Genomic DNA, 22,435 nt, shown 5'->3' with positions numbered 1-22,435 from the left:
ATGCTTCCGAGGTTGTCACCACAGTGTCGGCAGAGTTCTTCCTGCCAATTATTGTAAAAGATCTGCGAAATTTGGATTACAAAAACAAAAGAGAACATTTTTGCAGCATAAAAGTATATATTTTTTTATTATACTTTATGTATTTTTATTTGAAAAAAAAAAAATCTGTGAGTGTACGTAAAATCGTATATTGCTGTGATTACCGTCTTCTAGGCTAAAAGATGGATCCATTTTGAAGGATGTAAAAAACACAGTGACTGCTAGCCAGTTTTGGGGAAAATACGACACAGTGGGGTTAGTTGTTACAGGGTATTATTTAATATATTTGAATTTTGAGAATTTGTAAATGTGTTTTTAATGTAAAACATTTTTAATTTTACTTTTATATTTCTAATAATGCAAATAAATGCATAGTTAATGGGAAGGACATTTCAATAATTGTTGGGGGACAACATAGTGTCTATGTCAATTTTACAGCCTTGGCAAGAAGTGATAATTTTTGTAATGCTCTAAGGTTTAGGGGTATGCTGCACATATCCTAAGATTGTCCTAAGCAAAAGTGTACACTAGTGAAGTGTAGTGTACTGTATATTTACTTTGTTAATGATTGCTACAGCATAATATTAAGTAGTTAATGCTAATTTAGTGATACTATAACATACTTTTATTATATTGTAACTACTTAAATAAGCTGTAGTGTACTGTTACATATACCGTATAATATTATAGAAATTTGTACAATGTTGGCTTCTATATTACTAAAGTTGATGTGTTACCACACAGAATTATCACAATGTAAGCACAGTGCAGCATATTAAGCACAATACCTGTAAAACAAAGACTCCACAACTTGTGGCATCCTCCTGTACTGTGTGCTTAATCTGCCCACATGTCCAATTAATTTGGGCCCATTCATTCCTCCCTTGTTGTTTTGGACGCATGAAGTACTGTCTGTGTTTGACAACAACATACACGGTATCATTATTAGACATTTATAGATATATAAAGTCATTTATCAACGTAATTATAAAACTAACTGAAATTTTTGTGCTGCGTTCATCAGGATACTGGTGTCAGTTGTGCCACACGCAGGATCCACTACAAATATTTGGCTGGATGGAAGATGAAGGTACTAACAAAGCAAAACACATTTAACTATAGATTTTATAGAACAAAGTATTGCAATTGTGTGAATAAATGCTGTAAAAAGATGTTGGTCCTGGTTATATTTATTTTAATTTGGAGATTGAAGAATTTCATTTAAAATGTTATAATTATAATAACATTATTCGTATCTTATCTGTATGAATTATTTTAATTAATTATAGAATATTGGTGTCTCAATTAAGGGAGAAACTTCCACAGACCATTAGCATTTAAGCTCAAGAACAGTGAATTAAAAAAATAGTTCCCCTTCGGATGGGGAACTCCAATGCTATGTGGAAACTTCCACTATGGGGATTTCGTCAGAATCCAATCATCTGAAAGAGTATAAAAACGGGCCAATGAAATGCCAATGAGTTGGCAGCGTCAGCGTGCACAGCTGGCGTCAATGACAATCAGTCATGCTATAAAGACGCAGCCAGTGCCATGCTCGACATCCTTTCGCTTTCAGAGCCTTTCACGAAGCTTCTGAGAGAGTCTTTGAGGGTATCTCCAACCTGTGTCTACAGAGAGAGATCGAGAAGCAGCTTCTCCCGGTCCAGAGCGCGTATACGCAGTGGCAGATGGTCGAGCTGGGTATTTCTCCCTTGCCTGGCGTCCTTTGGGTCCGGTCCTCCAAGAGCGGTTTGTATATAGGAAAAAAGCTTTCCTAAAAGAGCAACACGGTCGTGCAGCGCGTCTTTTTCAAGACGTCACTCCGACCGTGCGTTTCTGGATGCGGTGGTTTCCTATCCCCGGATGATGGGCACGAGCACAGCGTTTCATGTCTGGGGGTCCAGCATGTTAATGCGGTGCTCGCTGGGCAGTGCATGCCATCACTGATGTCATGTCTGTTGCGCAGTTAAGATCGCGGCTCGCTCTTGCAAAAGAGCCACCCACCCCAGTTGTCCCCCGCACTGCGGTTGGCACTCGGGCAGATCTGAGGGTTTCAGTGAGAGTAAATCCGCCGCCCCCGGGCCGTGGACCTCTCGCTCCTCCACGTGCTCCATCCAAGCTTCAGGTGAAGAGAAGCGCTCCGTCCTTGGATGGTCGCTCTCTCACCTGATGACACCGGGGGTCAGATGTTCATCGCTGCATCGGAGGATGGGCTGTCATTGTCTGATGAGGATGCGAGCCCGCTCGCTCCCTCCCTCCGGGGTGGAGAGCGCGGCGTTAGCATCTAAAAAGCAGACGTGATGGCCGTGCTTTCTCGGGCTGCTTCGGCCGTGGGTCTGGTGATGGTTTATCCCCCAGCCCCGCGGCCGGACCGACTAGATGGGTGTATGTGGAGGATATAAGGAGGCAAGACCTTCAAAGCCTCCCGTCCCCTTCTTCCCGGAAGTGCACAGTAAACTCACGCTGTTCTGAGGGCACTTTTTTCTGCCCGATCTGCGTGCGCTTCCATCCTCACCATCCTTGGAGGTTGGGCTGTCAAGGTCTGACGGGGATTCGAACCCGCTCGCTCCCTCCGGGACTTTGAGCGCGGCGTCGAATCCAGAAGCAGACTTTGCGGCTGTGCTTCCCCAGGCTGCTTCGGCCGTGGCTCTGGAGATGGTTTATCCCCCAGCTCCGCGGCCGGACCGATTAGAGGGGTGTGATGTGGAGGATGAAGGCGAGACCTTCTAAGCCTCCCCATCCCCTTCTTCCTGGGTGGGCACAGTAGGCTCACGCAGTGTGCTGCGTGCGCCTTCCCCCTCACCATGCACGCTATGGCCACCTACCAGCGCTACCAAGCGCAGGCGCTGGCCCGGCTGCGCGAGGATGGTTCTGACCCAGGACTGAGCATGCGCTCCGCACCGCAACCGACTATGCTCTTACAAAAAAAAAAAAAAAAAAAAAAAGTCGGCTGTGTGTGCCCTGGGAAGGACGATGATCACATCCGTGATCCAGGAATGCCACCTCAGGCTAAACCTGGTGATGTGCGTGACGTTGACAAAGTTCGCTTTCTTAACTCACCCATATCCCAGGCTGGCCTGTTCGGCGACACTGGCGGTGAATTCGCCCAGGAATTCACGCCGGTGATAGAGCAGTCGGAGGCGATGGGCGAGGTCTCTATCGGCGGGATTGTATGACCGCTCCCCCCCGCCGAGCCATCCACATCCACTGCTTTTTCGCCGAGGACGCCCGCTCGCAGCTTTGCTTCGCCGCCCCCGCCTGCGCCTCCGGCCACGCGGCTGCGCCGAGCATCGCGCCGGCAACCAGCGTCCCCCGCCCAGGGCGCCGCTAAGTTCGGTAAAACGGACCGCGAAGCGTCCCTGAGGCGGGCCATCTGGGGAGGAGGGAATTTGCTCTTTCCCCGCTGGAGGGCGGGGCACGTTATTTAAAGGCGTAAAAAAAAAAAAAAAACGCCATCAAAATCCTCAGTGAAAGAGCACTTTTCCCCTCCTCCGGATGTGACAGCCCGAACACTGCCAGTCTGGGACGCTATGCCTTCCAGCTCGCAGGATCGGTGCATTTCGCCAATGGCTCATGGAGCACGAGAGAACGGTCTCCTTTCTCTCCACTCCCAGCCCCTCTCCTGGAGTTTGAGTGCGAGACGAGAACATCTCCTCTCCTGCTCTCCTGTGGGACCCCAGCGCTCCCCGGATGAGCCCACTCACTCCACGCTGGCACGTCAGCGATCGTGCGGGTGGGACCATTTGCGGGGGCTCTGCCTGCCTGGTTAGCGCAGGCCAGCCCATCGCAATGGCTCATCCATACGACCAGACTCGGCTATGCGATTCAGTTCGCTAAACGGCCTCCCAGGTTCACGGGCGACCAGGGTCAGTCCTGCGTCCGCCCCTGTCTTGCGAGAGGAGATTGCTGTCCTCCTGGCGAAGGATGCAATCGAGCCGGCCCTCCAGCCGAGATGGAGCGCGGGTTTTACAGCCCGCACTTCATCGTGCCCCAAAAAAAAAAAAAAAAAAGCGGTGGGCTATGGCTAATCCTATATCTGCACATTTTGAACCGCTGCCTTCACAGGCTGCGCTTCGGAATGCTTACGCAGATGCGCATCACGCAATGCGTTCGTCCTCAGGATTGGTTTGCAGCAATAGATCTGAAGGACGCGTATTTTCATATCTCCACACTTCCACGCCACCGGCAGTTTCTGCGGTTTGCGTTTGAAGGTCGAGCGTGGCAATACAAGGTCCTCCCCTTCGGGCTCTCTCTGTCTCTGCGAGTTTTCACCAAGCTCGCGGGGGGTGCCCTCGCGCCCCTTCGGCTCGCCGGCATCCGCACGCTCAATTATTTCGATGACTGGCTGATTTTTAGCCCACTCTCGGGAGCAATTGATTATGCACAGAGACAAGGTGCTCCGGCACCTCCGCCCGTTGGGGTTTCAGGTCAACCGAGAAAAGAGCAAGCTCGCCCCCGTGCAGAGCATCTCCTTTCTCGGGTTGGAGCTGGACTCGATCACTATGGAGGCGCGCCTCTCACGAGAGCGCACCGAGGTAATGCTGAACTGTCTGAGAGAGTTCGACAGGAAAAAAAGTGGTCCCCCTGAAATTATTTCAGAGGCTCCTGGGGCATATGGCATCCGTAGCCGCGGCCACGCCGCTCGGATTGCTCCATATGAGACCACTACAGCATTGGCTTCACGATCGGGTCCCCAGACGCGCATGGCACGCGGGCCCACACCGAGTGACTGTCACTGCGCTGTGTCACCGCACCCGCACCCCCTGGAAAGGACCCCTCCTTCCTACAGGCCAGTGTGCCCCTAGGTCAGGCGTCCAGGCAGGCTGTCGTTTCGGCAGATGCCTCCAGTATGGGGTGGGGGGGGCCGTGTGTAGCGGGCATGCTGCTGCGGACCTGTGGAGGGGAACCCAGCTGCATTGGCATATCAACTGCCTAGAGCTGTTGGCAGTGTTTCTCGCTCTGCGCCGATTTTTACCGGTGCTGAGGGGGCAACACGTGCTGGTCAGGACGGACAGCATGGCCGCGGTAGCGTATTCCATCCGGATGGGGGGTATACGCTCCCGCTGCATGTCTCAGCTCGCTCGCCGTCTGCTCCTCTGGAGTCATACGCGGCTGAAGTCGCTGCTTGCTATTCACAACCCCGGATGGGCTCACCGTGCGGCCAACAGGCTCTCACGGCAGCTCCTTCCCCGGGAGAATGGCGACTCCACCCTGAGTCATGCGTAAGTATGCACTCCCCCCAGTGAGCCTACTCGCGCAGTTTCTGTGCAAGGTCAGGGAGGACGAGGGGCAGGTCTAGCTAGTTGCGCCCCTGGCCCAACCGGACCTGGATATCAGAACTCTCCCTCCTCGCGACGCCCCCCCTGGCGAGTCCCTTTGAGAGAGGACCTACTCTCTCAGGGACAGGGCACCATCTGGCACCCTCGCTTAGTTTTGTGGAACCTCCACGTGGGGTCCATAAGACGCGACGAGGAAGACTTAGGTAACCTACCGGTGGCGGTGGTTAATACCATCACTCAGGCTAGTGCACCCTCTACGAGGCATGCCTACGCCCTGGAGTGGAGTCTATTCACTGAGTGGTGCGCTTCTTGCCGAGAGGACCCCCGATCTTGCCAGATCAGTGTTGTGCTTTCTTTCCTTCAGGACAGGTGGAGCGAAGGCTGTCGCGCTCCACACTGAGGGTTTACGTGGCCACCATCTCCGCTCATCATGGTGCGTGGATGGCGGCACCGTGGGGAGGCATAACCTCATCATCCAGCTCCTCAGAGGTGCTAGGCGGATGTTTTCCCCGCCCCCCTCTCATACCCTCTTGAGATCTCGCGGTAGTGCTACGAGCCTACGTGGGGATCCCTTCGAACCACTCGACTCAGTATCCTTGAGATTTCTGTCCTTGAAGACAGCTCTGCTGGTCGTGTTGGCATCGGTTAAGAGGGTTAGGTACCTGGAGGCATTTTCGGTCAGTGACTCGTGCCTAGAATTCGGGCCGGCCTACTCTCACGTTGTCCTGAGACCCCGGCCCGGCTATGTGCCCAAGGTTCCTACCACGCCGTTTAAGAATCAGGTAGTGAGCCTGCAAGCGCTGCCCGCGGAGGAGGCAGACCCAGCCCTTTCATTGTTGTGTCCTGTTCGCGCTTTGCGAATATATGTGGACCACACTCAGAGCCTTAGATCCTCTGACCAGCTCTTTGTCCATTACAGTGGTCGGCAGATGGGAAGTGCCGTATCTAAACAGAGGTTGGCCCACGGGATAGTGGATGCCATCTCCCTCGCCTTTGGGCCAGGGTGAGCCGTGTCCCCCGGGGGTGAGAGCGCACTCCACTACGGAGCATCGCATCCTCCTGGGCGTTAGCACGCGGCGCCTCTCTGACAGACATTTGTAGAGCTACGGGTTGGGTGACACCCAATACATTTGCAAGGTTACAATCTGCGAGTGGAGCCGGTTTCCTCAAGGGTATTAGGCAACCCTTGGTGATTGAGGAAACGATTCGGTTGAGGTGTCGAAACACGCTTGCTGCGCCACTCTCCCTAACCCGGAGATACGTGCGCTTTTTCAGCTTTGTCAGTTTAGTTCCCCATTCTTTGGCGAACCCTGCAGAGTTCCTCCGAGGCCCCCAGCACCTGACTCAGCGGAGGAGTCAGGTGTTGGCCCGTTACGTTGTCGGCATGCCCGCTGGTCAGCCCGCGTTCTGGGTATAGGTGCCTGCTATGTGTGATCCCCTCTGGCGATCCCATACGTTCACTCAGCCACGGTATAGTCCCCCCTTCTAGGACAGGCTCGTGTCTTCCCTCCCCGCTAACCATCCTTATGCAAGGACTCCCCATCTCTGGGCTAGTCCATAGGTTGTCACCAGGTCTCCCCTCTGGGTAACAGGTGAGCTCCGCAGCGTCCTCCCTATCGGGACTGAACGCTTTCCCAACGTACTGTCGTATCAAAACCTATTTTACTGGGTTATTGCGACTCCCCGAAAAACATAACTGTTCTGAACAGGTAAGTGAGGGCCAGGGGACACGTTGGAAGACTGTGTCTCGGGGCGTTGTAGGTGCGCTCGCTCTACTGTGTGGCACACCCTTCGCCAGGGACGCAGTAAGGTTCTTTCGTTGTGGCGTTTTCCATAGATTTCCCCATAGTGGAAGTTTCCACATAGCATTGGAGTTCCCCATCCGAAGGGGAACGCTACGGTTACTAAAGTAACCCTTCGTTCCCCGAGGGGGGGAACGGAAATGCTATGTTCCTTCGCCACAACGATTGTCCCTTAGCTGTTGAGCGTGAAAGTCTCTTCAGCTAGAAAAGGATGTCGAGCATGGCACTGGCTGCGTCTTTATAGCATGACTGATTGTCATTGACGCCAGCTGTGCACGCTGACGCTGCCAACTCATTGGCATTTCATTGGCCCGTTTTTATACTCTTTCAGATGATTGGATTCTGACGAAATCCCCATAGTGGAAGTTTCCACATAGCATTTCCGTTCCCCCCCTCGGGGAACGAAGGGTTACTTTAGTAACCGTAGCGTTCTGTTAAAACAATGAAATTGACTTTCAGTAATGTTCAGAAATAATTTCATTACTTACCACAAACATCCAGTGGATGTAACTTATGTTAACAAAGGAGATCAGGCCTTTAAATGAATCAAAATGAACCTGAACAGAAAAATCATGCAAAGTTACATTCCATATATATAATATACACGTGTGTGTGTGTATGTATATATGTGTATGTATATGTGTGTGTGTATTATATATTATATACATATTATATATGTATATATATATAGTATGTATGTATGTATGCATGTATTTATTCATTTATTATGTAAAAAAAGTGTTGTGAATTGCATTATGGGATGTTGATTTCTGCTCTGTCCACTTTTAATGTTAAAAATATCAAATTCAGTTCAACAGAGGTGACTTTTAATCACATTTTAGTAGTTTTAAATAATATCATGTATAATATATAGAGAAAAAAGTCTGTAAAATAACTGACAGTTTATTACCAGGTTTTTGTCATTTACAACAGCAATCTAGATAATAACTTTTTCCAACTTTTCAAGGTTAAAAGTTGTTGTAGGGCACATCAATGTTCCATAATGTATTTTAAAAGCATAAATTAAAAGGAGATATATAAAAAATATAAAACATGAATCACAAAATACAGAAAACTATAGTTTTCTCTTTTTTTTTTTACAGTGTAGGGTAAATATTAGGTCCCTTAATATTTGTTTTCATTGTCCAAATAAATTGGGTTGAATTAACTGAGCAGAAATAAAAACTTACATTCTTCAAGCCTTGTCGAGCCACCTGCTCTTTTTGTCCATATAAATTGACCCCAGTGATGTTGAGCTCATAAATTTGTCCTGATTGATCATATTTGTTAAGGACAGCTCGAATGTAACTTTCCATAACCTAAATATTGGGACAACATAATGGTAAAAATTGTGAAAAAATTCTTGTATGATTTAAAGGCTCCTATCATATTTGTAATTATTCATATTACAGTATTGATAGCATCTGTTCTTGATTATAAAAGATGCGTAATGCTTTATATGAATGTCTTATAGTTTTTAATTACTTTGTTTATTTGAATTTGGAGCCTTGGGTCACAATTCAAATACAATTAATACACTTACTTCTCCACACAATCTGTCATGGGGCCGCAGAGTCAATAACTCTGCATGTCGCACAATGATTTCACATCTGTAATGAGCAGACTTGTTAATTGCCACAATCTGCTCATTTGCGGCAAGTCTCCATAGTGTTGTTACCTTAAGAAAATGTTCATTAGATAAGTAGATGTTTCAGATACTTCTGATTGACAATTGTGCCATCTTGTTAGAGCACTTTAAAAATATTTGACATTTTGAACACAGCCATAGCTTGTGAAGAAAGTTAATTTTAGGATTTAAGACAAAACCTGATACTATTCCAAAGATTGGTAAAACAAAACATGTTGGACAGTTGAAGTCAAAATCATTAGCCCTCCTGTTATTTAATTTAATTTATTTTTCCATAATGAAAAAAAAAAAACAATCGTAAATTATGTTTATCAGAGCAAGGAATTTTTTTCACAATATTTCCTGTAATTGTTCTTCTGAAAAATGTCTTATGTTTTATTTCAGCTACAATAAAAGAAGTTGAACTGAACAGAGACCAAGTGGCAAACAAACAAGCTAATTGTTTATCATTCTTAACTATTGTATTCTAAAATAAATGATTGGTAAAATGAAAATATATATGCATTGTGGGATTTGTGGAAAAAAATAGAGGGGAATGTTTTTTTTTTTCTCAGCTTTACACTGTAAAAAATATATGCTACTCAAATAGAGCCATATTAGCTGTATAGCACAAAGCGCTATGAACAAAAAAATTATTAGGCCATGCAAAAGGGTGTGACATTTGTTTGAAAAGTGTTTGTTGGGGGGTGGGAGGCTGATGGTTCGATTTTGGATTTAAATCCCATTTCCTGCATTTACATGCTGTTACAAGATCCTGGAAAAAATTGTCTGATTAAACAATTTCAAACTAGCCTAAAAAATTTTAAATAAGAAAGGAACAAAAAACTTTATAAACTGTGTGGTGAAATCCAATTTTGTGATATCAATTGCAGATAGACATTTTATAATCAATTAAATTATTTAAATTAATAGAAAAATTATATTACAATGTTAATCATTCAATTATTTTATTAATTGTAATAATAATAACATAACAATAATAATAACGTTACACGATCATCGACAGGTGTAGACATTGGCTGACAGCAAATGATTATTCTGATCGGAGCTGATTCAGCTTGCATCTTTTTTTTTAATCCATGTTGAAATTAAAGCCATCTTCTGTTGCTGCTTTGTTTTATTGGTGAATTAAACATTTTCGTTTTCGCTTGTGTAAACTGCAACATCGGAGTTATTTTGAGAGCAAGGTTATTAGACGCAAACGCACGCATCAACACAGTCTCTGTCTGCGCTGCGGTGATAACTACGCGCAGCATTTATACAAGCAGCAACACGGGTCAAATTTACAGAGACCCGGTAGAGATGTAGTGGTGGGTAAAAAATAGGTGGGAGAAAAAAAACTGAACACGAGTAAAAAAATATTTAGTTTTTACGTTACGTCGCAAAACGGTTGTTCCGCAAACACTTGTTCTTTTTATATTTTAAAAATATAGGTGATTTATATGTACAGTCAAGCACGAACTCAGAGTATTAATGCAATTCCGTTCAATAATGATGTGCATGATGGATACGTGTTGCAGTGGTTCAGCGCTCCGTATCTACTTCACTTTGGAGCTTTTCAGAGTGAATGCAAATTAATGCATTAGGAAAATGATAACCTTAAAAAATGGATTTCAATAAACATTTTATTAAAATTAGAGGCAAGCTTGAAGCCAGAGTATTATATTATAATTTATTACATTATGTAATGTAAAATATGACTTTCATTGTCTTTTCGGTTTAGTCCCTTTATTAATGTAAATATAAAAATGATGTGCCAACATGATGTCTTACATGAGAATGCAATAATTATATGGCCATTGTAGTTAGAATTCAGGTAGTTTCAGTGTTAATAACCATATTTTAAATAAAAAGAATGTAACAGATGGTGTATCAAAACACACCCATTTGCTCTCTTGTAAGGTAAATATATATTTTTTTAAATTTAATTCTCCTATTACTTTTCATTTGTTTTTATAATTTGTCCTAAGGATGTAGTAATAATTTGTATAATTTCATGAATTTATTGCAAAACAAATGTATATTTTTTTTTATATATTTATTTATTTATTTTTTTCTGTTTAAATATAAAAGGGCATATATTGTGGATTTTAGTTGCGTTGATATTGTTTGGGAAACGTTTTCCAGACTTTTGTTTTTTTTTTTATGTTTCTGAATGTTATAACTTGGGGCATGTACCATGAAGCTAAGTTTCAATTTAGTTTACCCCAATTCTGGGGTTTAAGAACCATGAAGGTAGCTCAGCTGCTTCATAATAAAATGGCAAAGAGAGATTATATTCTAGCTGCTGTCATGTTACCTAAAACCCAAGATTGGTGCAAACTACACTAAAAATTAAGTAGCCAGCTAGTCCAATATTGATTTGTCAGAGGAAAACTGTCAATATTGAAATATAAAATGTTATATTTACAATTATTAATAAACTCTTTTGATTTACCTCTGCAGAAACCCTTCCTTCTGATTGGTGTATTTCAGTTGTGGGGTCAGTGGATTGTTTTTTTACCTTCTGTACTTTTTCTGTAAAGTCCTGAACAAAATTGTTTATATTAATGGAGCACATTTACTGTAAACATGTAATTGAACTTACACTTTTACTGCTTTTGAGTTATCAATTTACCTTTTCAGTAACACCTTTTGGAACATCAGGGACATTGCAGAATGTTGGTGCTGTCCTGTGGAGCATTGCTTATGGAATGTCTTGTGGGGCTTTGTAAAAGTGTGATTTTGTAGTGCCTTTTTTATGTTTTTTTGATCGTTTTGCCCAGCTTTCTTCAACCAAAACCACATGGCTTGATGGCCTGAGGGGTCTTGTGAGGAGACTGTCAGCAAGATTGTTCCTTATGATGTACTCTTTGTACCGACCCTTCAAGGAACTATACAAAGCTTGAATGAAGTGAGCTGGCCTGAGGTGTTTTTTCTTGCACAGAATTGAAGTTTTCACAATGCCAAACCACTTTTCAACATGACAGTTCGTGTCTCTTTTTTTCTGATATTCTTGGGTGGGTGAGTGGACCATGTCACAGCCATATCTCTGTAGGTCTCCCAGCAGAACCCCGCTCCAGAGTGGATAAATGGCCATATAATTGTCCAGAAGAAAACTGATCATTTCCGGGCAGTAATATGGATTTGCTTGATTTGAATCATTTTCACCCTCCACAACAGCACTGACTTCATCACAAATGTTTCTGAACATTTTGGAGTATGAGGAACCACCAACAATTGTTGCAGATGTACTGTCACTCACCTCCACCTTTTCTAGGACCTGACCTGTGGTATCCTGCAGAATGCCACCTTCTTTGTAAATTAGGGCTTCTAAAAAACAAAGACTTTCTTTCACAGTTTCAGTGAAATGCCTTGCAGTAAAAACTGTGCAGAATGATTTAAAAATTCTCAGAGCATCATCAAGGCTATCTGTGTTTTGTAGTCTTGCAAACATGTAAGTGGCAAAGTTTTTAAGACCTTTATCGGATGACCTCTTTTGGAAGGCTAAAGTCACGGCTTTGATAATATGGGCAGAACACACATGTAAAACCGTTGTGTGTTTAATTTCTGCCCATGTTTTCTGCTTCTGACAGATGGCAAATGTTCTCTCAAGGTAAGCGGTGATGCTTTCCTTGCTGAAAGCAAGGAGAACAGCCTGAATTGTTGCCCAGCTAAAGTCTGTTTCTACTTGATGTATGAGCTGATTTGTTTATTTAGAAAGTTTGAGGAGGAACTGCATTAACCAGTATGTTATGGGCGGTACAGAATGTTCACTGGATATTTCGGAAACTGACAGCGGCGGAGCATCTCTTCCTTTTCCCGGTAAGGTGAGTGCGTAATATAGAATGGTTTTGTTTTGGTCAGGAATTTTGGAAATGATACCCCCAGTTGCATCCAAGTATACAGCCACAGGATGTCTCTGTCTCAGTTTGCTTACTAAGATACTTAATCCTGTCTCTGTGTATAGGTGTGCTCCAAACGAGTCTATCTGTAAGTGTTGCACATAACCAGGAGCAAAGTATGAGCCAACATCACACTGTTTGATGATAGACTGGGTAAGCTTTGTCTCCAGCAGAACATTTTCGTGTTGCTGAAGTGCTTTTTTGATTTCATGTGAAATGGCTTGAAGGATGTTCTTATTCAGACTGTGGCTGATGTTACCCGCTAAAAGTTCTTGGACTGGTGTGTTTACCAGCCTTTGGTAGTAATCGGTACTTACTCCTTTGATCACAGTTTTTGCTATAGATCCGCGTTTAATGTTACTGCCTTGCCTGAAATGTTGTTCTTTTTAGGGTGCAAGATTTGATCTGCTCTGCAAACAGTTAGTGGAATTACTGTTTGACTTTCTGATGGTCTTGCTTTCATGGTGAAAGAATATTTTGCACAGCAGCTTGAAAATGTGCAATTTGCTCGAACATTTAAATAAGCACATGTGCGCTTTCGGCTCTTGATTGCCTTCACGTGTTGATACACAAAACGAAGTGGACAGCAAGGATTTCTTTTTCGGAACTGATTATAAATGTATTGAGTCCATGGCTTTCTTAATTTGTTGGAGTACTTTATAGGTTTGATTTTCTTCCACACTTTTGAGGGTATGTGGATAGTGAATTTTGTTGGTGTTTTTGGTACATGTCTATATTCATCAGCTGTTTTATGTTTTCTTTGTGTTCTTTTTTCTGGTCTTTTTTCATTTCTGTAATTGTGATACTTGGTTGGTGTTTGTGTACTGGATCATCCTCTGGGCTGTCAGATTGTACACACATCTTTGGACTGTCAGACTGTACACACTTCTCTGAACTGTCAGACTCTAAACATTTCCCCCTCTCCTCTGCTGTTTGATTTTTTAGTGTGTTGGACAACACCGTTTCCTCTAACCCCCTGACGTTCCTTCTATTATATGTCCAAATGACATAAAGCCATTGTCAATTTTTAAGTGTGTTTTTGCCAAAAATGTTTGTGGCCAATTTTTCCCAAACGGGGGAATTAAAAGCCGTGTTGTTTATGTCTTCAGCAGTGAAAATTTTTTTTATCACCTCTGTTCCTCCAGCCGCACTCCACAGGTCTTTCCGCAATGCTCCCTTTCCTCTTTTTGTCTTTCCCATGCTGCAGTCCTATATCTTTCTGCACAACTTGGTATAGAAATGGCAGTACTGGGTTTTCAAACAGCTTTTAAATATTTTTAAAAGACCATTTTAAAGGTGTTTTCAATTAATGATAATTTGCTAATTGATTTCAAAATGTGTGACAATTTGTATACAGATACTATGGAAGGTGTGTGCGTGTGTGTGTGTGTGTGTGTGTGTGTGTGTGTAATATAGTAATATTAAAATGAGAACAAGTAGCAGTTCATATTTTTTCTTTGGTGTGAAGTCAGTCTTTTACAAAAACATTGTCTGATACATTCAGTAAAGGATTTAGGATATGGCAGGAGCAGCATGAATAGCCAGTGTAAATTTGTGGGAAGGATATTGCTAGGCTGTTTGATAAAGCATTTATTACCTAAACGTTTTTACTTAATTTTTTTTTTATCAGGAATCACGTTTTTTCCAGTTTTTAAATGTAATGCTTCTTCGGGTTGTTGAATTGTGCTATTCAAATAAATGACTGCCGCTGTTTCGGTGCATTAAGTGTGTATTTGTGACTTGTCATATCCATGTTTAAAAACAGCCTCCAGTATATCATTTGCATCACACGAACTTCAATTGTGACAGTCTACTTTGCAAAGGCTACCCAGCAAGCATTTTTTGGTCTAATAGACGTCTATTATACGTCTAAACATAGCCTAGACGTCTAGGCTAAATCACGGCTAAATTTGGGCTGTCAGTGAAAATCTGATAGACATCTAAGCATAGCCCAAATTTAGACTAGTCTTCATTTAGACGGCTAATAGACGGCTACATATATACATCTATTAGATGGTGAAATTTGGTCTAGGCTAAATCACGGCTAAATTTGGGCTGTCAGTGAAAATCTAATAGACGTCTAAGCATAGCCCAAGATAAGACTAGATGCATTTAGACGGCTAATAGACGGCTACATATACACGTCTAATAGCCGGTGAATTTTGGTCTAGGCTAAATCAAGGCTAAATTCGGGCTGTCACTGAAAATCTAATAGACGTCCAAGTACAGTTTAGACTAGTCATTTATTAAGCCGCTACTGAGTGACTAGATGTCTAATAGACAGTGAATCTGGGTCTAGGCTAAACAAGACTGAATTTGGGCTGCCATTGGAAATTACATAGAAGTTTAACCACAGACCAAGAATAAACTAATCATCAGTTTAACTAATAAATGACTATAGCCATGTTAATTAACAGGATCTCATAAAGGACAAATTTAAACTGATTAAATAAAGACTTTATTAATAGAAGCAACCACTAACAATATGTAAAACATTGAACAGCTAACATTGAAATGTTAGTCACAATAGAAAACATTAAATGCAGTAAAACAAAAAGGAAATAAATAAATTCAAAAAGGAAAAATGAACTAATATATTTATTCAATTTATTTATTTTTCCTGTATCCACCCCCCCCCCCCCCCCACCCCCGCTCTCCCTGGTGCCTGTTTAAAATGCTCCCCGATTGCATTTTTTATTTCAAATTCTGTGGCTGTCGGGAAGATAGTCATCACTGCGTCTGCAAAAAAAAACAAAAAAACACCAAGTTTTATTTTACAATAATTGTGACAGTGTTCATTCACTTAAGCTTGGATGCAAGGAGTTGGGCAATACATAGTTATAAAACATTTAGATATTAAAGCAATATATTCAACGACTATAAGTTATATCAATATAGCTTGATATAAAACACATTGAATCAGTTTAATTTAAAAATCACCATTAAACACTAAAATAAGCTCTCGTGGGAATAGTTGCATGCAAACACACATGCACCTACCTGCAATCACTGAGAAGAGTGTGGTTCTCTGAAATGCTGTCTTCTGCAGCAAACCACCCCCCTTCATGTTAAAACTAGACATCAGGGAATTTTGCAAAACCCTAAAACATATTACAAATATGATGTTTAACAATACAGGACAAATAACATTATAAAATAAGTAAAATACATTTTTCCACCTATGCTGTATTGTGGCCACATACAAGACTTCAGTATTGAAATCACAATATATCAGTAATGTTGCATGTTTAGTGGGCTTTACCTGTCCAGCATTCTTCTTGCACAGTCCTTAACATTTTTCCCTGTGAAACCTGAATTAAACAAAAAAATAAAAATAAATTGTCAGGCAGCTAGTGTTATATTCTTAAGTGTACAAGTGTTTCCCCAACCTTAAATGTTAATGCCCATTGATTATTTTGTTAGTCAACTTCACAATACTAACCACATAAAAAACATTTTACAGCAGATTGTAGGCCCGGACCATCACACTTAAAAACATCTTATTTTCCTAGAGTGCTTCCCACAATCTCTCTTTGACTCCAAACTTGTTTGGAACAACTAACTTAACAGTGATAGCTCATTTTAAAGAGCCCATATTATACATGAAATAGGGTCATATTTAGGTTGTAAGGGTCTCCAACAACAGTCTAATATGCATGCAAGGTCATAAAACACTTTTATGGTCTTATAATCTGCATTTATTTTTACCTAATTATCCCAACGACTCCCATATGAATCGTCCAGCGATTCATTTGTTCCCAACCCCCTCCTCAGCGCGAAGCTAATCTGCGCTGATTGGACCGATGACAGCCTGCTGCGATTGGTCGACAGTGACAGGCTTCAGCACGAGAGTGAAATGCCCAGCTGGTAATCAACCATATAAAAGTAGTCACAGTGCATACACGCTTCATAGTGTAAGGCTTTTTTCACACACACACACACACACACAACCCTCTAGAAGAACTGGGGGAAGCGACGCGAGTCTCTCTCTCTCTCTCTCTCTCTCTCTCTCTCTCTCTCTCTCACACACACACACAACGCTCCTCAGAAGAACTAGGGAAAGCGACGCGAGTCTCTCTCTCTCTCTCTCTCTCACACACACAACGCTCCTCAGAAAAACTAGGGAAAGCGACGCGAGTCTCTCTCTCTCTCTCTCTCACACACACACACACAACGCTCCTCAGAAGAACTAGGGAAAGCGACGCGAGTCTCTCTCTCACACACACACACACACAACGCTCCTCAGAAAAACTAGGGAAAGCGACGCGAGTCTCTCTCTCTCTCTCTCTCTCTCTCTCTCACACACACACACACACACACAGCTAGCTTACGATCGCCATAGCAACGACATACGGCAGTGGAACGCGAGCTCACAAAAGCCTTTAACGTTAAATCCGTAAACAAAGCGGCACGCGTCGCGTTTTTAACGTGGCTTACATGTGATAAGAGAATATTAAGAGTAACCGCGTGTACTGTACCAGGTTAACAAGTAACAAAACACAATAAATACATAATTTGCAAGCTAGAGTAAACGAGGCAACAATTTTAATCGCACTTACTTACACTAGTGAATAAACCTCAACCACTGACTCTTCACAGTTTAATCTTTGGGTAGAGACTGTCAATATTATCCATCTGAGCACAGCGTGACTTCATTCGACCGGCGGCGTCTGTGTGTGTGTGTCTAGTGTTTTTTCTGTGTTAGTGGGCGGGGCCGCAGGTTTCAAATCTCCCTGGTTTGCGCGCGTAACTACTGGCGAGGCTTGTGTTTCGTGGCTGCGTCATCGCGAAACACCTAATGACTCGTTATCAAGACGACTCGTTTGAAGCACTATGAGTCGACTCTTTTATAGATGAATCAATAGTTTTAAACACTGTACACTTACAGATTTAAGCCTTAACTGGATATTTCACTTCACTTAGAGCTGTGTTACACACTACATGGAAGGGCATTTTCAAAAACCCATAATATGGGCTCTTTAACTTTATCAACTTACACAATCATACACTTCTGTATTACTTATTGCATTCTGTTTGTACCATTTAAGTTAATGTGGCACTGCTACTATCTGCACTAGTTTAATACATCCAGACACTATTGTCAATTGCTATTTGCATATTAAAAAGTTTTTTTTTTATTGTACTGTACTTGTTTAAGGTTTGAAATATTTTATTGTATTTTATCATTCCATATTATAAATTAATGTACTTTATCAAATGTGAGCTTTAGTGAGAAAATGTTTTGGAGTTTTTTTTTTTTTTTTTTTTTTTTACCATTGCTCTCCGCATCTCCACACTTTCCAGCTGCCTTTCTAAGTTCTCAAATGCCTCCATGGTGGCAATGGCAGACAATTGGAAAACAGTATCTGGTTCCACCTTTTGGCCAATTCGTCTCACCTCCTCCATTAACTGCAAAAGCAATGTTAACACCTTCCTTTGGAATTCTAAAAGCAATAAAAAGGCAGTGTTACCTTCAAATACAGTAAAAGGTTATATCATAACCAGCAAGATTAATCCAGCAGATGAAATATAATGTAGAGAATGTTTATTTAGTCGCACAATAATGACTCAAAAACCCTAACATTTTAAAATAATTTTTAGATACCTACTTTTTTCAGGCATTGGGAATTTCCCATCAATATCTAGAAAAAATAATTAAGAGATCACATGTAAAAGAGGAGTAACGTAATTTAACAGATTAAGCACTAATACTGGACATTCCATGTTTTTGCTTGTGACAAATTGCTGCAGATTTTGTGTTTCCCATTAACAACTAAACTGGAGGGCCTGAAACTTTGTTTTTACTCTAAAAGTAAGCTCAAGTAGTAGATAAAATGTGAAGCATCAATTGTAAAATTTGTATTAATAAATAAAAAAAAACATGTATAAAGCCCAGCTCACAGTTAGTTTAAATGATTCTTTACATGTACAGCTTGTCAGACAACACAACGATTCAGGTCACATAGCAAGATCTCAGTTGTCAATGTCAGACTGTAGAACAATTAATCAAATCAACCAAACATGGACACGTGAAAAAACTTTACATCATCCATCCATCCATGACATGTTCAGTAAACCAATATGCAGCATTATATGCCTTAATGATATAATAAAAAAAAATAAATAAATAAAAAAAAGAGGTGGAAAAAGCCAATGAGACATGTCCTGCTGTAATTTCAGACCACTGAATTTAGCCTACATTTATATGAATCTTTTAGGATTTGTCAAATTTGTCTCAGATTACCACATTTCATTTCCAAGATTTCATTTCATAATGATACTCCTTGACAGAGCTTTAAGTTGAATGACATTTCCATACCAACCTTTTTGACTTCTGCCCTGCGGAGTTCGGGCAGCCTGGTGCGGAGTCCCAGCAGCTGCAATAAAGACTTATGAATATATTATTATTATTTACAATACTCTCATCGACATCTGAAATCTCAGACAAAATACATCTATGCTAACCTATTTGACTTCTGCCCTGAGGAGTTCGGGGAGACTGGCGTGGTGTCCCAGCAGCTGCAATAAAGACATGAATAATATATCATTACTATTATTGTTATTATTACCAACAAAACTCTCATCAACATTTGTGATCTCAGAGAATATACATCTATGCTAACCTTTTTGACTTCTGCCCTGAGGAGTGCGGGAAGCCTGGTGTGGTGTCCCAGCAGCTGCAATAAAGACATAAATAATATATCATTATTGTTATTATTAACAACTCTTATCAAAATCTGTAATCTCAGAGAACATCTATGCTGACCTTTTTTACTTCTGCCCTGCGGAGTTCGGGAAGCCTGGTGCAGAGTCCCAGGAGCTGGAATGAAGACATATGAATATATTATTAATAAAACTCTCATCAACATCTGAAATCTCAGACAAAATACATCTATGCTAACCTTTTTTTTTTTTTTTTTTTTTTTTGAACTTTTATTGACAGCAGTCAACATAAATACAAACAGGAATAAGAACAGTCCTGAGATTGGGCCTGAGCATACAAATAAAGATATATATAATGACAATATAGATCTGAGGAAAAAAAATAAAAATAAATAAATAAAAGTAAATAGACAAACTTCAAGCAAAAATACAAACTTAGAGACATAAGTGACCTATCCAATGAGGCTTTGAACTGGTCCCCATCTTCTTTCAAAGATTTGAGTCTTCAGCTGTATTTGTGCTGTCAACTGTTCCATTGAATATAACTGTCTGGTTTTTTGTATCCACTGTGAAACCATGGGTGGTTCAGGTTTAAACCAGTTAATTGTTATATTTTTTCTTGCAGCCATTAGCAGGAGATGTAGCAAAGTTTCCTGATCATGGGACAGATCCTCTGGAAATTTATCCAGTAAAAACGTTAAAGGGTCCCAAGAGAGATTCACTTTAAGGAGCTTTTCTACGATCCCCTTAACTTCAGTCCAAAAGTGTTGAACAATGGGACAGTCCCAAAATATGTGCGTTTGATCACCCACCAGTCCACAGTTTCTCCAGCATTTATTGCTGCCACAACTACCAGAACGGAAACACTTTAGTGGTGTCCTGAAAAATCGAATTTTAAACTTCCAATCAAACTCCTTCCACATTTGACTCCCCACTCCCTTATGGCAACCAGAACAAACATCCACCCAAGTATCATCATCCAAGGTCACATTGAGTTCCATTTCCCATTGTTGTTTTATATGTTGTGTGTTATCCGACATATCCATCATCAGTTTGCAATAAATTAAGGACACTTGTTTTTTCATTACACCCTTGTTTTCAATCAGATGAATCAAGTGTTTTTCTATGTTTGTTGGTTCTCTTCTGAGCTGATCCCAATTCTTATGTTTTGTTAAATAGTCCCTTATTTGTAAATATCTGTAATGGTTCCCTGAGGGTAGATTAAACTTGTTTCTTAGTTGGGAGAAAGATTTCATTACATTTCCCTCAAAGAGTTGGTTTACAGTAAAAAGCTTTATTTCCACCCACATCTCAAAGCCCCTGTCCGTTAGAGATGGAAGAAACTCAATATTCTGACTTATGGACATGGCTCGTGAAAGGGCCACCAATCCTCTTGATTGTTTTTGTACCTGGTTCCAGATTTTTAGAGTGTTTTTAACCCATAAATTTTCTATCTTTATTTTCTTCTGTGTCTCTAGACCAACAAATGGGAGCCTCGATAGAGATATTCCAGGCATTGACACCTCCTCCATGGAGACCCATACTGTTTCTGGATCACGAATGATCCAGGCCACGATTGCTCTTATTTGGGCAGCCCAATAATACATTTTTATGTTAGGCAGCCCCAGACCACCATTACCCTTATCTGACATCAGAATTTTAAGGCGCACTCTTGGCCTTTTGTTCTGCCAAATAAATTTTGAAATGCACTTTTCTAATGATTTGAATGCAGATTGTGGTACAACAACAGGAAGGCTTTGAAATATGAACAATAATCTTGGTAGAACATTCATTCTAATACCTTCAATTCTTCCTAGGAGGGAAAGTGGAAGTATATCCCATCTATTCAAATCGGTTTTAATTTCCCTAAATAACTTTTCATGATTAGATGAAAACAACTAAGTGGTCTTAGGGGTAATTGTTACTCCCAGATATTTAAACCCCTGTGTGGAGTGTCTAAATGAGACCAAATTATCTAACTGTGACGGCCAGTTCCCAACAATCATTAATGCTTCAGATTTGTTTGTATTAACTTTATATCCCAATACAGTACTATACTCATTAAGACTTTGGAGCAGGGCAGGGATGGTGGTAATTGGATTTTCCAAAAATAATAAAATATCATCAGCAAAGAGAGACAACTTATGGGGAGCATTGGTTTCGTCTCTTATTCCCTGTATAAGAGGATTGGATCTAATCAGTTCGGCCAGCGGCTCTATGCTAAGTGCAAATAAAGAGGGGGAGAGGACTTCACCCTGTCTAGTGCCGCGTCCCAGTGGGAAAAAATTAGAGCAGTGGCCATTAACCCTTACTCTTGACCTGGGGTCTTTATAAAATATTTGGATCCATTTAATAAAGGTGTCATTAAAACCCCTATGTCTGTCTGCTGTAGAAAGGCCCAGTCCACTCTGTCAAACGCCTTCTCAGCATCTAAGCTGAGAAGCATTGATGGGATATTCCTTTTTTGCACTACTATTTGGAGATTTAAGGCTCTTCTGACATTATCTGTTCCTTGTCTCTGTGCAATGAAACCAGTCTGCTCAGGTTTTACAAGTTTTCTTATGTGGTTTTGAATTCTGTTTGCAATGATGGCCGTAAGTATTTTCAGATCAACACATAGAAGGCTGATGGGACGATAAGAGGTGCAGAGTGTTGCGTCTTTGCCCTCTTTATGGATGACACTAATAATGGCTTCAGACCATGACCGGGGGGGAACACCTTCTGAGAGGGCATAATTGTAAACCTTATGCAAAATCGGCGTCAGCTCTTTTTCAAACACTTTGTAATATTCTCCAGGGAGTCCATCTACTCCCGGAGATTTGTTATTTTTAAGTTTCATAATGCTTTTTTAAAATTTCTTCTTTTGTTATTGGGCTTGTTATTTGGTCAGCTTCCTCCTCGGTCAGTTTACTAAGATGAATTGATTTAAGGAAATTTTCAGTCTTTTCCATCTTATTTGGGCAGTCCTCTTCCCTATATAACTCCTGGTAATAGTTAGCAAATGCCTTTGTAATCTCCTTCGGTTGGTGCATCATATCCCATGATTTTGGGCACTTTATTTTATACACCACTCTGCTTGATTGCGATTTACGCAGCTGAAATGCTAACAAACGACTAGCC

At 41.6% G+C, this 22,435-nt stretch overlaps 1 protein-coding gene and 1 long non-coding RNA gene across 2 annotated transcripts in view; both read left to right on the top strand.

Annotated features, from left to right (window-relative positions):
• The window catches only part of LOC130222842 (gastrula zinc finger protein XlCGF57.1-like), a 217,597-nt gene that overhangs the window by 118,027 nt on the left and 77,135 nt on the right, over positions 1-22,435 (top strand). The window lies entirely within an intron of this gene.
• Positions 1,063-12,053, top strand: LOC130222853 (uncharacterized). The gene is made up of 3 exons (XR_008836540.1): positions 1,063-1,129; positions 11,214-11,250; positions 11,534-12,053. It is a non-coding gene; the product is annotated as an uncharacterized LOC130222853 (long non-coding RNA).

This window comes from Danio aesculapii, chromosome 4, assembly GCF_903798145.1.
Source record: "Danio aesculapii chromosome 4, fDanAes4.1, whole genome shotgun sequence".
NCBI classification, from domain to species: Eukaryota; Metazoa; Chordata; class Actinopteri; order Cypriniformes; family Danionidae; genus Danio; species Danio aesculapii.
The sequence above is the reverse complement of the archived record's forward strand: the minus strand, read 5'-3'. Positions and strand labels throughout refer to the sequence as shown.